Source organism: Leucoraja erinacea, chromosome 17 (assembly GCF_028641065.1).
Source record: "Leucoraja erinacea ecotype New England chromosome 17, Leri_hhj_1, whole genome shotgun sequence".
Taxonomy (NCBI): domain Eukaryota; kingdom Metazoa; phylum Chordata; class Chondrichthyes; order Rajiformes; family Rajidae; genus Leucoraja; species Leucoraja erinaceus.
Window position 1 is genome coordinate 39619650 of NC_073393.1, and position 16891 is coordinate 39636540.

At 43.2% G+C, this 16891-nt stretch overlaps 1 protein-coding gene across 1 annotated transcript in view; it reads right to left on the reverse strand.

Moving 5' to 3' along the window:
- The window catches only part of ankrd11 (ankyrin repeat domain 11), a 155196-nt gene that overhangs the window by 108656 nt on the left and 29649 nt on the right, over nt 1–16891 (reverse strand). Inside the window, 1 exon segment of the mRNA XM_055649022.1 lies at nt 5769–5840. The gene's annotated coding sequence lies outside the window, so the exon portion shown is untranslated.

The following is a 16891-nucleotide window of genomic DNA, read 5'->3' on the forward strand; positions in this document are numbered from 1 at the left end:
GAGATCCACATCCACCGCTTTATACCATATCTTTCATGCAATTTAAAAGTGGATAAGCTCCTGACCGGGTTCTCCCTCAAATTCCATATAGTTCAGTTCCTTAATTAATAATTATTGCTGTTCCTTATTTATTGATAATTAATCAAGAGGAATAGAGATCTTTCTTGTGCACCACAGAGGCCTCTAATAATATTTTCTTTTGACCCATTATCATTTTTATATTTTGTATGAAGGAACTCCATATGCTGGTTTACACTGAAGGTAGACAAAATACTGAAGTAACTCAGCAAGTCAGGCAGCATCTCTGGAGAAAAAGAATAGGTGACGGTTTGGGTTGGCATGGACTTTGGGCTGAAAGGCCTGTTTCTGCGTGTGAATGACTAATCAAAATTTCATGCTAAGATCAAAGACAGGTGATCTGTCTTTTTTCTTTCTGTTATTAATGTTGTAGCAATTGTAGATTGGTTATTGCATGTGAACCAATCATAGTAAACATAGAAACATAATAGGTGCAGGAGTAGGCCATTCTGCCCTTCGAGCCGGCACCGCCATTCAATATGATCATGGCTGATCATCCAACTCAGTATCCCATCCCTGCCTTCTCTCCATACCCCCTGATCCCTTTAGCCACAAGGGCCACATCTAACTCACTCTTAAATATAGCCAATGAACTGGCCTCAACTACCTTATGTGGCAGAGAATTCCACAGATTCACCACTCTGATAGTAGAGTAGCATCACTAACCCCACCTTACTGTATGCTTTATATTAACACCCACTTCCTACATTAAGTAGTCTTGGAAGCGGTAGTGATGAATTATAACTAACAACCTGCTGTACCGCTATACTATGTGTTACAATTAAAGATGACTTTAAACTCCAGACCTGTGTAACATAATAATTTACATGGTGTCAGAAGTGGGATTCGAACTAACGCCTTCATCGTTCCCCGATGTCAGAATCGAAGATGAGCTCCGCCGGCTTTTTATCGCAGACAGACAATTCAGCGCCACCACTGGAGGTGCAGGCGTTCTTCCTAGTCCACGATGAGCTGGTAATACAGGACGGTGTCATAGTTAAAGGTCACAAAGTCGTGATTCCTTCATCCTTACAAGATGAATACTACAAAGAGGCACACAACGGTCACCCAGGGACCGATGCCACGTTGGCCCACGCACAGAGCACGTTCTACTGGCCCGGTATGGCCAAGTACATACGGGACAGAACAGCTTCCTGTCCCATCTGCAACAGTTTGGCACCACACCAACAGAAGCAGCCTCTGCTACAACAACCCCCACTTGGACTGCTGGCAACAGACATTTTCGAATGGCACGGTAAACACTACCTAGTCCTAATTGACTCCTACTCTAACTGGCTCGAACTCGATTTACTGCCCACCATCACATCTGAAATGGTCTTTCAAAAGCTACAGACACTTTTCCACATTCGGCACACCAGTCCGCCTGCAAACTGACAACGGAAGACAATTTACCAGTCACGCATTCAAACACTTTGCCAACCAATGGAACTTCCACCATGTCACAAGCAGCCCTGAATACCCTCAAAGTAACGGGCTCGCTGAACGGGCCGTAAGGAGCGCAAAACAACTAATGGAACGCTCCCACCTTGCCAAGTCAGATGTGTATCTGGACCTTTTAAACCTCAGAAACATCTCCAGAGACGGGGTCCTGGGCTCATCAGCATAACGCCTGATGTCGAGGACAACACAACCTATGATACCAATTTGCCCAGCGGAAGCTGGTGCCACAGGTGTTTAAGCCAGCCGCGGTCCAGAAGCGCATCCAGGAGAAACACAACATCCAGAAACAATCCTATGACAAGTCCAGCAAACCGCTGAAACCGCTATTGCAGGGCCACGTCGTCCGTTTGCAGACTGCTGTGGGACATTCCGTCTAGGTTTCGTTGTCGGCCCGTCTAAGGAACCCGCTTCTACCGTGTCAACGTCGATGGTGTCGTGTACAGGCGGAGCAGCCAACACTTGCTGCTTGTGAAAGAACCTCGTGAAAACGCAGGATACAGAGAAACGTACACAGTCCACACAGACAGACCCAAGGTCAATGGCTTTGAGCTGTGCCACTGTTTTAAGTTCTACGCAAAGTATAATTTAAATTAATGCTTAGAATCATACAATGCAGAAACAGGCTCTATGGCCCAATTCATCCATGCTGACCAAGATGCCCCATCTAAGCTAATTCAATTTTCTCACATTTGGCCTCAATCCTTTCCTATCCAAATGTATTTTAAATGACATGATAGTGCCCAGTTCAACTACCTCCTCTGGTAGCTTGTTCCATATGTCCACCAGCTTGTGTGTGAAAAAGTTGCCCCTCAGGTTCCTATTACATTTTTGCCCTTTTCTCTATAAATCTCGATTCCCCTTCCCAGGGAAAGCATTCTACACATATTCTGTACCCTATCTATTCTCCTTAAGATTTTATACACATCTATAAGATTACCCCTCAACTTCTTACGCTGCAAGGAATGAAGTCCCAGCCTGCCCAACTTCTCTCCGTATAGTTCAGGTCCTCATGCCCTGGCAAGATTCTCAATAATCTTCTATGCACCCTTTCCAGCTTAATGGCCTCTTTCCTATAGCAGGGCGACAAGAACTGAACACAATACTCCAAGTGCAGCCTCACCAATGTCTTGTACCACTAATGTAACGTCCCAACTTCTATGCTCAATTCAAGTGTTTCATTGTCATATAAACTGACATAACAATTAAATTCTTACTTGTGGCGGCTGGCACACCCTTAAATGCAATACATAATTGCGATACATTCAATAATAATTAAATGTAAAAGCATTCTCTCATGTCCCTCTGGTAATGCAATCTTGCCCTTGTCCTCAATCTTATTTCCCAAGGGCTATACATAAGATTCTGGGGAGGGGAGCTTGTAATCTCCTGCGTTTCCTTCTTACTTGGAGGCCGCCCCAATGACCACATTTCCTGGCGCAATGGAGCTCTCCGTGGCTGTTCCAGAAACTGAACTCAGCGTTTGTGCAGGCAGTAAGTATTTCCATTGCTGGAGGGGATTTCCTTGCCATCGGTAGATCACAACAGTGCTAATTCATTAAAATGGACTACTTTTTCTTTTCACTTAAGCTCAAAACACTTGCAATATGCTGCCATAGTCCAGCACCATCCTTTTTTTCCCAACATGAAAAAACAAACCAAAAGCCCTTTTCACCAACCTATTTACCTACGACACCACTTTCAAGGAAATATGTACTTGTACTCCTAGATTCCTCTGCTCGACAAAGGTCAACAGGGCTCCACTGTTCACCACGAATGGTCTGCCCTGGTTCGATTTCCCAAAATATAACACCTCATACTCGACTTAATTTGTTAAACTCCAGTCACAATTCCTAGACCCACCTGCCCAGCTGATCAAAAAATATCCCAGTAATTCTTGATAAACATCTTCACTGTCTCTGATACTCCCTATTTGAATGTAATCTGCACACTTACCAATTGGGCCTTGTATATTCCCATCCAAATTGTAGATATAGAAGACAAACAGCAATTGTCCCAGCACCGATCCACTGACACCATTAGTCACAGGCCACCAGTCCGATAAATAAGCTTCCACCATCACCCTCTGCTTCTTACCATCAAGCCAATTCAGTATCCATTTATCTCTCCCTCGATCCCATGCAATCTAAACTCCCACAGCATGAGTCCATGCAGAACCTTAAAGGCTTTACTGATAATCCAAATAAACTATGTCTACGGCCCTGCTCTCAAGTATCTTCTTAGTTACTTCTTCAATAAATGGAATCAAATTCGTCACACGATCTCCCACACACAAAATTATGCCGACTATCCCTAATCAACCCCAGTTTCTCCAAATGCATGTAAATCTTATCCCCAGAATACGAAACAAATAATTCCTACTCTTGTTAATGATCAGGAATAATTCAATAGTGAAGAATGAAGATTAATTCTAATGTTCTGCCATGTATTTTATGAATGACATAACATTTAAAAAAAAAAATCACCATCCATTAAGTTCACCATTAAGATCTTGCCCTCACCAATCAACCTGGCACAGGTGCAAAGGTTCAGGACAGCATTGGTAGAAGTGACCACTACTTCATCATTGTGAAGACAAAGTTCTGCCTTCAAATAGAGAACACTAATTTTTTTTTCCCCAATTGTATGGCACTACAATCATACTAAATTTGAGAGATGGAACAGACCCAGCAGCTCAAAACAGGGCCTCTATGAAGGTGAGAGTCATCACCAGGTGCAGAAACATAGAGGAGTGAACCAGAGTATTACAATGAAATAATCTGCTATTCAGGGAAGAAAAAGGAATCTAGCATAAGAAGATATCAGTAATGGTGTCTGGGACATATAAAAGAAACAAAATTCTGATAAAGTTACATCGAGACGAATTTTTTAGAAAGAAGTGCAGATGCTGGAAAAACCAAAGGTAGACAAAAATGCTGGAGAAACTCAGCGGGTGAGGCAGCATCTATGGAGCGAAGGAATAGGCGACCTTTCGGGTCGAGACCCTTTTTCAGACTGATGTGGGTGGGAAGAAGAAAGGAAGAGGCGAGACAATAAGCTGTGGGAGTGCTGGGAAGGGGACGGCGGGAGAAAACAAGGGCTCCCAGAAATTGTAGATCAATGTTCATACCACTGGGGTGTAAACTGCCCAAGCGAAATATGAAGTGCTGCTCGTCCAATTTACGGTGGGACTCACTCTGGCCATGGAGGAGGCGCAGGACAGAAAGGTCAGATTCGGAATGGGAGTGGGAGTTGAATTGCTAAGCCACCGGGAGATCGGGTTGGTTAATGCGGACTGTGCGGAGGTGTTGGGCAAAGTTATCGCCAAGCCTGCGCTTGGTCTCACCGATGTAGAGCAGTTGACACCTAGAGCAGCGGATGCAATAGATGAAGTTGGAGGAGGTGCAGGTGAACCTCTGCCTCACCTGGAAAGACTGCTTGGTTGTAGTCGAAGGGGGAGGTAAAGCGACAAGTGTAGCATTTCCTGCGGTTGCAAGGGAAAGTACCAGGTGAGGGGGCGGTTTGGGTGGGAGGGGACAAATTGACCAGGGAGTTAGAGGGAACGGTCTCTGCGGAAAGCCGAAAGGGGAAGAGATGGGAAGATGTGGCCAGTGGTGGGATCCCGTTAGAGGTGGCAAAAAAAATCAGAGGATTATCTGTTGTATGTGACGGCTGGTAGGGTGGAAGGTGAGGACAAGGGGGATCCTGTCCTTGTAACGAGGGGGGGGGGGGGGGGGGGGGGGACCAGTTGGAGACTTCCACCGGCCATCGAGAGCGTCCCTCAGCTCCAGTAAAGGAAGGACGGACCGTCCCGGGGAGGGACAGGAGAAAAGACTAATCCGCACTCCGTTGACTGGCAGGAGAGGAGATGGATCTGTGCACATGCTTTTTAGGATTTTTTAAACTTCACTAACTTTTACAATATGCCACTGATCGGAACAAAATTTGTTGCACTCGCAGCACAGGAGAACGGTGACTGAGCTGGTGAAAAATCGTAGCGCTATCGCATACCATTTTTGCTCAATTAGAAAAACTGCACAAACCGGAAGATAACAAGATCAGAGTTTTAGTTATGTATAGATAGATAGTTGGAGCACCAATCTTTCGTTAATAAACCCAGGAGATTTTCCATCCAAGTTTCTAATCAACATCATGGAATGTACAATCATATGCTTGAAAACTATGGAAGGTCACAGCTTAGCATAATATTAAAAATAAAATATAGTACTTACTGAATCCATAGTTCTCCACCGAGGCATGTATTTGTTCCAATAAAGGAATGCACCAGCTTTGATGTCAGTGCTCTGAAATGATATTTGGGACGTAATTAATTAGAAGCAAAGGCAAAATTATTAAATCCAACCAAATGAAATGGTGTGTGCACCTCAGCGCAAGGTCCAAAAACATAAACATTATTCACTATTGCCATTTGGGCGAATCAGAATCTGTACACCCAAGTTCAAGTTTAAAATTGCATGCAGAGCAAGGAATTTTAGAAATTTATCTCATCTTCAAAGAGCATGGACTGTTATAGCTTGATCTAATAAACTACAAAACAGTCGAAAGTGTGCCATCTCTCAGGATTACAAGAATTTCTACAACCGATGCTGTTTAGTGGACACTTTTGTTCTACAAGCTTCCAAACAGGCTGAACACTTAAGGGCCTGTCCCACGTTCACAACCTAATTCACGACCTCTGCCGAGTTTGCCCTTGACATACTCGCAGCATGGTCGTCACGAGGTCGTAGGAGGTCATAGGTAGGTTGCGATGCTAGTCGTAGGTCCTCGTGGCATCAAGTAGGTCGGGGCGTTTTTTTCAACATGATGAAAATTGTCCACAAGTAAAAAAGATTGTGAATTAGGTCGTGAAAGTGGGACAGGCACTTAACATTTCTTCTCGATGTCAAGTTTGAATGGGAATTCAAATTTCACTGTACCTTAATCGGTACATGTGACAATAAGCTGACCTTGAAACCCTTTTACTTTTCAAATGGTTTTCTTTGCTAAATTGGATTCAACAATAAAATCAGCTTCTAATACGTACCATTAGTCATACAACGTGGAAACGAGCCCTTCGGCACAACTTGCACACATTGACCAACATGTCCCATCTACACTGGGCCCACCTGCCTACGCTTAGCCCATAACCCTCTAAACCTATCCTATCCAGGTACCTAAAATGCCTCTTAAACATATAATACCTGCCTCAACTACCTCCTCTGGCAGGTAATTCCATGCACCTACCACCAAGTGTGTAAAGAAGGTTACCCTTCGGGTTCTATAAAGTTCAAGTCTGCTCTACCTCTTCCTATACCTCAGGCTCTCAAGTCCTGGCAACATCCTCGTAAATCTTCTCTGTGCCCTTTCCAGCTACACAACATCTTTCCAATAACATGGCGACCAAAACTGCACACAATACTCTAAATGTAGCCTCATCAATGTCTTATACAACTGTCCTATTATCTCTCAAGTTCTATACTTAATACTGACTGATGAAGGCCAATGTGCCAAAAGTCTTTTGTGATGCTACTTTCAAGGAATTATGTACCCGCACTCCTAGATCCGATTGCTCTACAACGCTCTCATGAACTATGCCCTTTATTATGTAGGTCCTGCCTTTGTTGGACTTTCCAAAATCCAACACCTCGCATTTCTCTGTATTAAATTCCATTAAACATTGTTCAGCCCAATGGATGAAGATCCTGCTGCAATTTTTGATAACCATCTGCACTAAACACAGTACCACTCACGTTTGTGTCATCTGCCTTGTAGGTTCGCATCCAAATTATAGTACCAATGGGTCCAGTGTTGAACACCGAGGTACACCACTAGTCACAGGCTATCAAGTCTGAAAAGCAACCTTTTACCATCACCCTCTGCTTCTTTCCATGCGCCAGCTTTCCATCCAGTCAGCTATCTCTCCTTGGATCCTGTACAATCTAAATTTTCAGAGCAGTCTATCATGCAGAACCGTTTCAAACCGTTTCTGAAATTAATATAAACAACATTTGCAGCTCTGCCCTCATCAACCTTTTTGGTTACATCTTCAAAAAATTCAGATTCACGAGACAATGTTCCACAAACAAAACTGTGCTGAGTGTCCTTAATCAGCCCTTGTCCATCTAAATGCATGTATAGCTTATCCCTGAGACTACTCTCTAGTAACTTTCCAACCACAGATGTTAGGCTCATTGGCCTGTGGTTCTCATGGGATTAAAATCCAGTTTTGTACTGCCTGTCGGAGAGGGATTTCCTCGGGCTGCTAGCTGCTGAAGAAAAATCGATAGGACTACCTTTCCCGTTTGTTTCTTTTTACATAATCGCTAGACAATTTAATAATTAGATTAAAATAAAGGGCAACTTCGAACGCCCTCAACGTTATAGATCGCAAGAACATAGAAACATAGAAATTAGGTGCAGGAGTAGGCCATTCGGCCCTTCGAGCCTGCACCGCCATTAAAATATGATCATGGCTGATCATCCAACTCAGTATCCCGTACCTGCCTTCTCTCCATACCCCCTGATCCCCTTAGCCACAAGGGCCACATCTAACTCCCTCTTAAATATAGCCAATGAAGTGGCCTCAACTACCCTTTGTGGCAGAGAGTTCCAGAGATTCACCACTCTCTGCGTGAAAAAAGTTCTTCTCATCTCGGTTTTAAAGGATTTCCCCCTTATCCTTAAGCTGTGACCCCTTGTCCTGGACTTCCCTAACATCGGGAACAATCTTCCTGCATCTAGCCTGTCCAACCCCTTAAGAATTTTGTAAGTTTCTATAAGATCCCCTCTCAATCTTCTAAATTCTAGAGAGTATAAACCAAGTCTATCCAGTCTTTCTTCATAAGACAGTCCTGACATCCCAGGAATCAGTCTGGTGAACCGTCTCTGCACTCCCTCTATGGCAATAATGTCCTTCCTCAGATTTGGAGACCAAAACTGTACGCAATACTCCAGGTGTGGTCTCACCAAGACCCTGTACAACTGCAGTAGAACCTCTCTGCTCCTAAACTCAAATCCTTTTGCAATGAAAGCTAACATACCATTCGCTTTCTTTACTGCCTGCTGCACCTGCATGCCTACCTTCAATGACTGGTGTACCATGACACCCAGGTCTCGCTGCATCTCCCCCTTTCCCATTCGGCCACCATTTAGATAATAGTCTGCTTTCCTGTTTTTGCCACCAAAATGGATAACCTCACATTTATCCACATTATACTGCATCTGCCAAACATTTGCCCACTCACCCAGCCTATCCAAGTCACCCTGCAGTCTCCTAGCAACCTCCTCACAGCTAACACTGCCCCCCAGCTTAGTGTCATCCGCAAACTTGGAGATATTGCCTTCAATTCCCTCATCCAGATCATTAATATATATTGTAAATAGCTGGGGTCCCAGTACTGAGCCTTGGGGTACCCCACTAGTCACTGCCTGCCATTGTGAAAAGGACCCGTTTACTCCTACTCTTTGCTTCCTGTTTGCCAGCCAGTTCTCTATCCACATCAATACTGAAACCCCAATGCCTTGTGCTTTAAGTTTGTATACTAATTTTTTATGTGGGACCTTGTCGAAAGCCTTCTGGAAGTCCAGATACACCACATCCACTGGTTCTCCCCTATCCACGCTACTAGTTACATCCTCGAAAAATTCTATAAGATTCGTCAGACATGATTTACCTTTCGTAAATCCATGCTGACTTTGTCCAATGATTTCACCACTTTCCAAATGTGCTGCTATCCCATCTTTAATAACTGACTCTAGCAGTTTCCCCACTACCGATGTTAGACTAACTGGTCTGTAATTCCCCATTTTCTCTCTCCCTCCCTTCTTAAAAGTGGGGTTACGTTTGCTACCCGCCAATCTTCAGGAACTACTCCAGAATCTAAAGAGTTTTGAAAGATTATTACTAATGCATCCACTATTTCTGGAGCTACTTCCTTAAGTACTCTGGGATGCACGGGACAAAACATGTAATCTTGCTTCATGGGATGGCTTTAATCTAATTTTATGTTGCGAAAATGTTGTTTGGGCTCCATAAGAACCGGCAGTGTTTATCCTGACGATATGGAGTTCAAATTCACTGCAAATGCAAACATTCCAATCGATTAAAATGCACTTTTTTTTGGACAATGTCATAAGCCATCTAAATTGTCTATATTGTGTTATTCTCTCTCCATGATGATTATTTTTAAACTAAATATTCACACCAGTTTGAGTCACATGTATTGTGCAAAAATCAATAAGTTTGATTATATTTTGGGAGGATGTTTCTGGATTAATTTATGGGAATTAAACATTAAATTCTTTCCATCTGGCATATACATTCATGACAGTGAGATTTAAAAATCATATTAAATTGTGAATTCTTGTGTGAATGGGATTAGTTTGTTATTTGGATACTTAGGCTATTTAAAAAATATATCCTTGTCTTAAGAAATTGAATCTACAGGACATTGTTAATGGGAAAGTAGTGGGCAGAAAGGCATGTCATGCGTGGTTTGAAGAGCAAAAACGTAGGTTACAATGCCAAAATTGAAAAGTCGAGGAAAAACAAGGTGTACAGAGTTGCTTATTGGTTACAATCTGAGGAGTATGATGATGCTACTGATTATGATATGCCAATGTACCGGCTAGCAACTGATCTTCTCCATAAAGACTTGGTCTATTGCTGGAAATTGTGATTTATTTACCTATCCGTTACGGACTTACAGCATATAATACAATAATATTAAAGTTCTGATCTTGAGAATACCACATTTTTGAATTTTCAAGGCAGTCTGGGTGTTTCTTACTATTTCCGTCACAACTGTCAATTTTGTAATTAGCTACAATTAGGTAATTATATGCTTTAATTTCAGGTCATCCAAGTAAGATGTTTTATATTTGTTTCAGAATGCTTCAATCTCTAATAACTGAAAATTGTATTCAGTTCTCTTAATGTTTAAGAAAGTTATGGGCTTTTGACTGTCCTCGATCACAGCTTTTGTGTTAAGTCAATGGAAAAGCAATAGGGAACAAGATGCTAATTTCAGAGTATGAAAATGGCCATAACCTTTTTAATACTGAAGATATGAAAGTGAATTAGGTGTCTTTTTATGCTTTATCTGAAGGAATAAATTGCAGACTTGATTTTTAAAATCTCAAAATTTTGTGACTGCTATAAATAGGGGCACACCCAACAATATCCTGGCACCTCACCGGTATTTAACGACTACTCATAAATCTCAGAAGGCACTTGCAATTTCCTCTCTTGTTTTCCACAATGTCCTCGGATAAATCTGATCAAGCCCGGGAGATTTGTCTATCTTCACGCACGTCAGGACCCTCAGCACCTCCTCAACTGTAATACTGACTGCCCTCAAGGCACTTCCATTGACTGCCCCAAGTTCCCCAGTCTTCAGATCTTTCTCCATAGTAAAATCAGAGGAAAAATACTCACTGAAGACCTTGCCCATCTCCTGCAACTCCACAGAACTGATTCCTGACCAGTACCATTCTCTTGCTGGTTACCCTTTTTTTCCCTTCATGTACTTATAAACATCCCACTTTCCTGATGTTCCTTTTCCTTCAAACGATCTGCTTCAATCAACGTGAGTAAGTTCCTGTCTAATACCTTCAAAGTTGGCCTTGCCCCAATTTAGAATTTAAAGTTTAAATCCCCTACTTCGACAAATGTATTAGTTCTACATCTGCATGCAATCTCCTGGCATGTTTGTCCTTCTAATTCCCGTTGACTATTTGGGGGCCCTTAGTACACTCCCAACAGGGTGACCATCCCTTTCTTGTCTCTCAGCCCCATCGTTTAGCCTCACTTGACAAACCATCAGTACTGTCACCTCTGACCACTAGCCATCCGCCTCACTTAGCCTCAACCTCATCACCAAAAACTCTTGAGCCAAGACTCACACTCTACCTTCACACAGCACTTCACTTCAACAGTTCTTTGCAAAAACTGGACATGTGGGCAAATACTGATATCAGCACAGTTGCTCTCAATTCTTACCAGCAAAGGTAATTAGATAGCAAACAGAAATGGTTAAATTCCCCATTGAAAATTATAACAGGCAGACAAATGAACATTGCAAAATTGCACTGGTCAAGAAATAATGCTAACATGATCTTCCCCAAATATGACAAGGTTCTGTTTCTGACATTTGTTCATATCCCAAACCATTAACGTTGGAAGCGCAGACACACCAATATACTTAAATAAAAACATAGGTTGACCAAGGGCAACAAGTAGTTAGACCAGGGCATTTAACGTAACCACTCAGAATGAAAGATTCTGTAAGGCAGATGTCTGCAGCCCCACAAACGACAGCAAATTAACCCTATCGGTCTCCCAACCTCTCATTCATACATAGGCTGTACATAAGTCAGGCATTTGTAAGCTCTGAAGGACCTGTAATGTTTCCCTTAATATTTTCCCTATACACTGAATACAATGGGTATTTCAGTTAACATCCAGAAACACATCATATTGACAGGAGCTGCTATCCCAGAAGCACTTTGCAGAATCACCTCTGAACACCTACAAATTCTGCCAGGAACATCTACAAACACTGAAAATCTTAGTGACTCCGTCTGAGATGTTGGTCACCTAAGAATGGCCCTTTGTTTTTTTTTACTGCAATTAACTTAAAAAGGAATAGGGCTTTATTGTTTTTTACCTTCTCACTTAAAACTCCCAATCCTATAAAAGAGTATATTGAAATAATTAATGAGAGGTAGATTTTGAGGCCTCAGCCAATATTATAACGTCACAACACACTGTCTTATTTGAAAGGCGGCATATGTGCTTCATGGTCAACCTGTCAAAGCAAAGGACGAGAGTTGCCACTGGGCCAGAAGTCATTGAGGCATATAACCTTGCTCTTCTTAAGTGCCAGAATTATGTATGTCCTTTTAAAGCAGGAGGGCAACGCACACCATCATAGTGAGAGGTTGAAGATCTCCACAAAAGTTCCAGTCAGTTGGGTTAAATTCTATAGTTTAAATGGAAAAAGGAACAAATTACCTCACCCCAAAAGACACAAGTGTACCTAGATATGTACATTAACCAGCATTTGTGGTGAAAAAACTGCATCTGATCAATAACTTTCCTTGGAGAAATTGGACTTGAAACATAGAATCTTGTCTCTGTAAATTGCTGAGTATGCACAAATATTCACAAAGATACAAGATACAAGATAGATTTATTCATCACATGTGCCAGAAGGCACAGTGAAATGAAATTCCCATACAGCCATACAACAAAAATAAGGGACACAACACACAATAGGGTTTGACATAAAACATCCCCACACAGCAGAATCAAAGTTTCACACTGTGTGGGAAGGCACCAAAGTCAGTCTTTTCCTCCATTGTTCCCCATGGTCAGGGCCTCCTCGTGCCCTCCGCAGTTGCCGCTACGGGCGGCCCGATGTTCAGGACCGCTCGCCGGGGTGTTGTAAGTCCGACGTCGGGGCTGCGGGACGTCCTCGGCGGCGTGGACACAGTCGGCCCCCTCCTACCGGAGTCGGCGGCTTCCAAAGTCCGCAGGCCGCGCCGGGTGGATACTGCTGCTGGAGACCCTCTGCAAGGCACCCCAGGACTCCACGATGTTGTTCAGCGCCGCCCGCGTTGGAAGCTCTCCGCACCAGAGCTCCACGATGTTGGAGCACCGGCTCAACGCTTCAGAGCTCCAAACGGCGACCCGGGTAGGTATCGCCCGCTCCGCGGTGACTCCAGCGCTGTGCTGCCGCTATAGCAGCCCTGGTCCGGTTCCCGGTCCCCAGCAGGAAAGGCCGCTCCGATCCAGCTGGTAGGCCGCGAGGTGGGGGGGGGGGCAAGGACGCGACTCGGAGAAATAGTCGCGTCCCCGCCCGGAAGAGACTGGGAAACGGTGTCCCCCTTACCCTGCCCCCCTCCCCCACATAGAAAAGTAAAAGTTTCCCCCAACACAAAACTTTAGACTAACTAAAAATAATTAAAAAGATAGAAATAACAGACAAAGCAATCATAGATAGAATATTAGAAGGATAATATATTTTTGTTTCTGGAATTTCGTCTTGCAATGTCTATGAAAGACAGGTTTATTTCATAGGGTTACTGTCCAGACCAACCACAGGATGCTTCAGTGAAATCAAAGCACCTACCTCTCTGGTGAATTTGATGTATAGAAATTATGCAAATCAGCACCAATTATTGCTAATGAGGCCATTTTTTTTTTTAAATGGCTCATTTACAGGACTTAATTCAAATTATTTTGTTCATGGGTCAGGTACAGGAAGTGAAGATCAAATTAATTCCAGGCGTACAGAGGACGCAGCACTATACTTGAGAAAATCAGTAGAGCAGAAAGGGTGCATGAGACATCTTAATCTCTACCAAAGCTGAATCCAAAGAGATATTATAAACAAAGGAAAAAGAGTAACTCAGGAAAGAATGGTGCCCTCAAAGTGAACATTTAGGTTTGTAGCTACAAGAGATTGGCAAAGTGCTCAATAGATATTTTGCGTATTTTTTTGCCATGGAGAAAGACAAGACGACTAGGGAACTTGGGGAGTTATTGAAGATGTATTGGGGGTAGCCCGATTTACAATCGAGCTCGTGTTGGACATCTTAAATCGCATGATGGTATACAAATCTCTGCGGCTTGATCAGGTACATCGAAGAAAACTGGGAGAAGAGGTAACTGCATCATCGTTAGCCACAGCCGAGGTGCCAGAGGACTGGAGAATGGCTAATCTGTGTCATTATCTGCTAAGAAAATCCTGGAAACTATTCAGTAAGCAATAGGCAAATAACCAGAGGAGGTTTTGAGGGATAAGATAGACATGCATTTAAAAAAAACAAAAGTTTATTAAGGATCATCAACATGGTTTTGGGTATGGGAGATAGTGGCTCACAACTATGACTGAGTTTTTTTGTAGTAACTTAAGATGATCGCCGAGGACAAGGTGGTAGACGTAGTCTATGTAGATATCAGCAAGGCTTAGATAAGTTTCCACATGGTACATAATTCTGGAAGGCTAGATTGCATGGGATGCAGGGAAAGCTAACTAAATGGCATGATGGTAGAAAAAGCAGAAGGCAATGTGGAATATTGTTTTCAGACTGGAAACCTGTGAGGAGTGGTGTGCCTGTGAGGAGTTGGTGCTCGGTCCATGACAATGTACAAGACATGGTTAGTAAGTTTGTAGATGACGTTAAAGTAGGTGGTGTCGTGGAAAGTGAAGATGGGTATCCAGAATCTAGATCTGCTGGGAAAGTGGGCAGAGGAATTGCAAATCGAATTAATTTAGATAAATGCAAGGTGTTCCATTCTGGGATTTCACAATGAAAAGTAGGGCCCTGGAGAGTGTTGGAGCACAGAGGATCTACGTGTACAAGCATAGTTCCCTGAAAGTGGCATGATAGGTAGACAGCGTGATAGGGAATTAAGTAATAGAAGTTGGGATGTTATGCTGTTGTGGTGCACGAAATTGGTTAGGCCACACTTGGGAATATGGTGTTCAGTTTTGACCACCCTGATAAATCAAAGATGTAATTTAGCTGGAAAGAGTGCAGAATAGATTTACACCAATAAAAGGACTCTGGAGACAAAGTTAAAGTGACTGGTGGGTCAGGCGAAGACTCTTTTCTTTCAAGTGTAGGACACCCCAGGGTGTTCTTATGCTGTATAAAATCATGAGGATTATAGTTAAGAAGAATGCAGTCTTAGCGTTGAGGAATCGGGTTAATGCGAGAGGGAAAATATGTAAATACAAACCTGAGGGGCTACTTTTTCCACACAGAGAGTGGTATGAATATGAAACTGCCATAATAAGTGCTCGAGTCAGGTACAATAACATTTAATAAGTTGGACAGGTACATGGATATGAACGTTTTAGATAGATATATGGGTCAAATACGATCATATGGGATTAGCTTTGAGGAGCATCTTTGGTTGGCATGGACATGTTAGGCCAAATGAGCTTGCTTCCTGCTGTATGATTCTATGATTAAGATGTAGAATCTACATAATTTTAGTGATTATTGTATCATTGTTTCTATAGACCCTTCCAACTATAGTTTAGTCAATCTAGTGCAAGAGAAAATGCTGTAAATACTCAACAGGTCAAGCGGCATGGAGAAAGAAAGAGATTTTTGCTTCATCCCTTGAATGACATTTCCCTAATGCAATCCCAATGTCTCAGATGCACTGATTATTTCAATCTAATAATTATGGTTGCAGATGGAAATGTGCAGTGAGAATTGTAAAATACTGGAACACTAGTAGCATTTGCTCCTCCATATCTTCTTGAACGAAACACAATGTCCCAAGGTCTGAAACAAAACAGCACAAGTTATACCTAAAATAAAGCCTACCCTGGTTATAGATAAAATGTTTTAATGTGGGAACAGTTTGAATTTCTCCCACATTAATACTATTCACTGCTGGACAGATGAGAGCAGGGTGACAGATGTTGTCCGTATGCACTTTAGTACAGCTTTTGTCCTGCATAGGTTGGTCCAGAAGGTTAGATGAATTGGGATCGGGTACAAAATTGGCATGGAGTTAGAAATAAGAGGATGGAACAACAGGCTGTTTTTCCATATCGGTGCAGGGTCCACTCTTGTTGGTCATCCATATTAACGATTTGGATGAGAATGCAGACGGCCATGGTTAGAACGTTTTCAGATGTCACAAAAATGGGCTGTACAGTAAACTGTGAATTTAATATTCAAAATTAAAAAGAATCACGATCAACTGGGAAAGTGGGCAAATGATTGGTCGATGGAATTCAGTTTTGGTCATCCTCCGAGAGGAAAGATGTCATTAGGTTGGAAAGTGTGCTGAGAAAATGTTGCCTGAACTCTTGCACTCCAGCTGCAGAAAGAGTCTCATTAGGCTAGAGCTTTATTCCTTAGAGCACAGGAGGCTAACGAACGGGCCACACGCAAGCGCAGAATGGACCACAACTCTACTTCATTGGACGCCAGATCAACACCTTCAACAAACGCTTCCTCGCCTACCTGGACACAACCAGGCCCGCTCCAGACAGGTCCCTCCACCGCCACTCCTTGACTCCACTGCCCGCCCGCAGGCCCAGAGCTCCACCGCTGGACTGCGGCGCCGCATGCCTGACCACCACGAGGAGCAACAACATCCACCGCCTCTCTGACCTTCACTGCCTTCCCAACTAAACCCAGGCCCAGACCACCGAAACTGCCGCGGCTGCCGGCTCTCACCGCCTCCCTGGGGCCACGGCTGCTGTAGCCGACCTTCACTGTCTCCCCCATGGGCCTCCGCCAGCGACTCCGCCGAACCTCGCCTCTCCACCGGCTACTAGCAGGCCGGAGGCATCACCTCATCAGAACACCAGGCCCACAA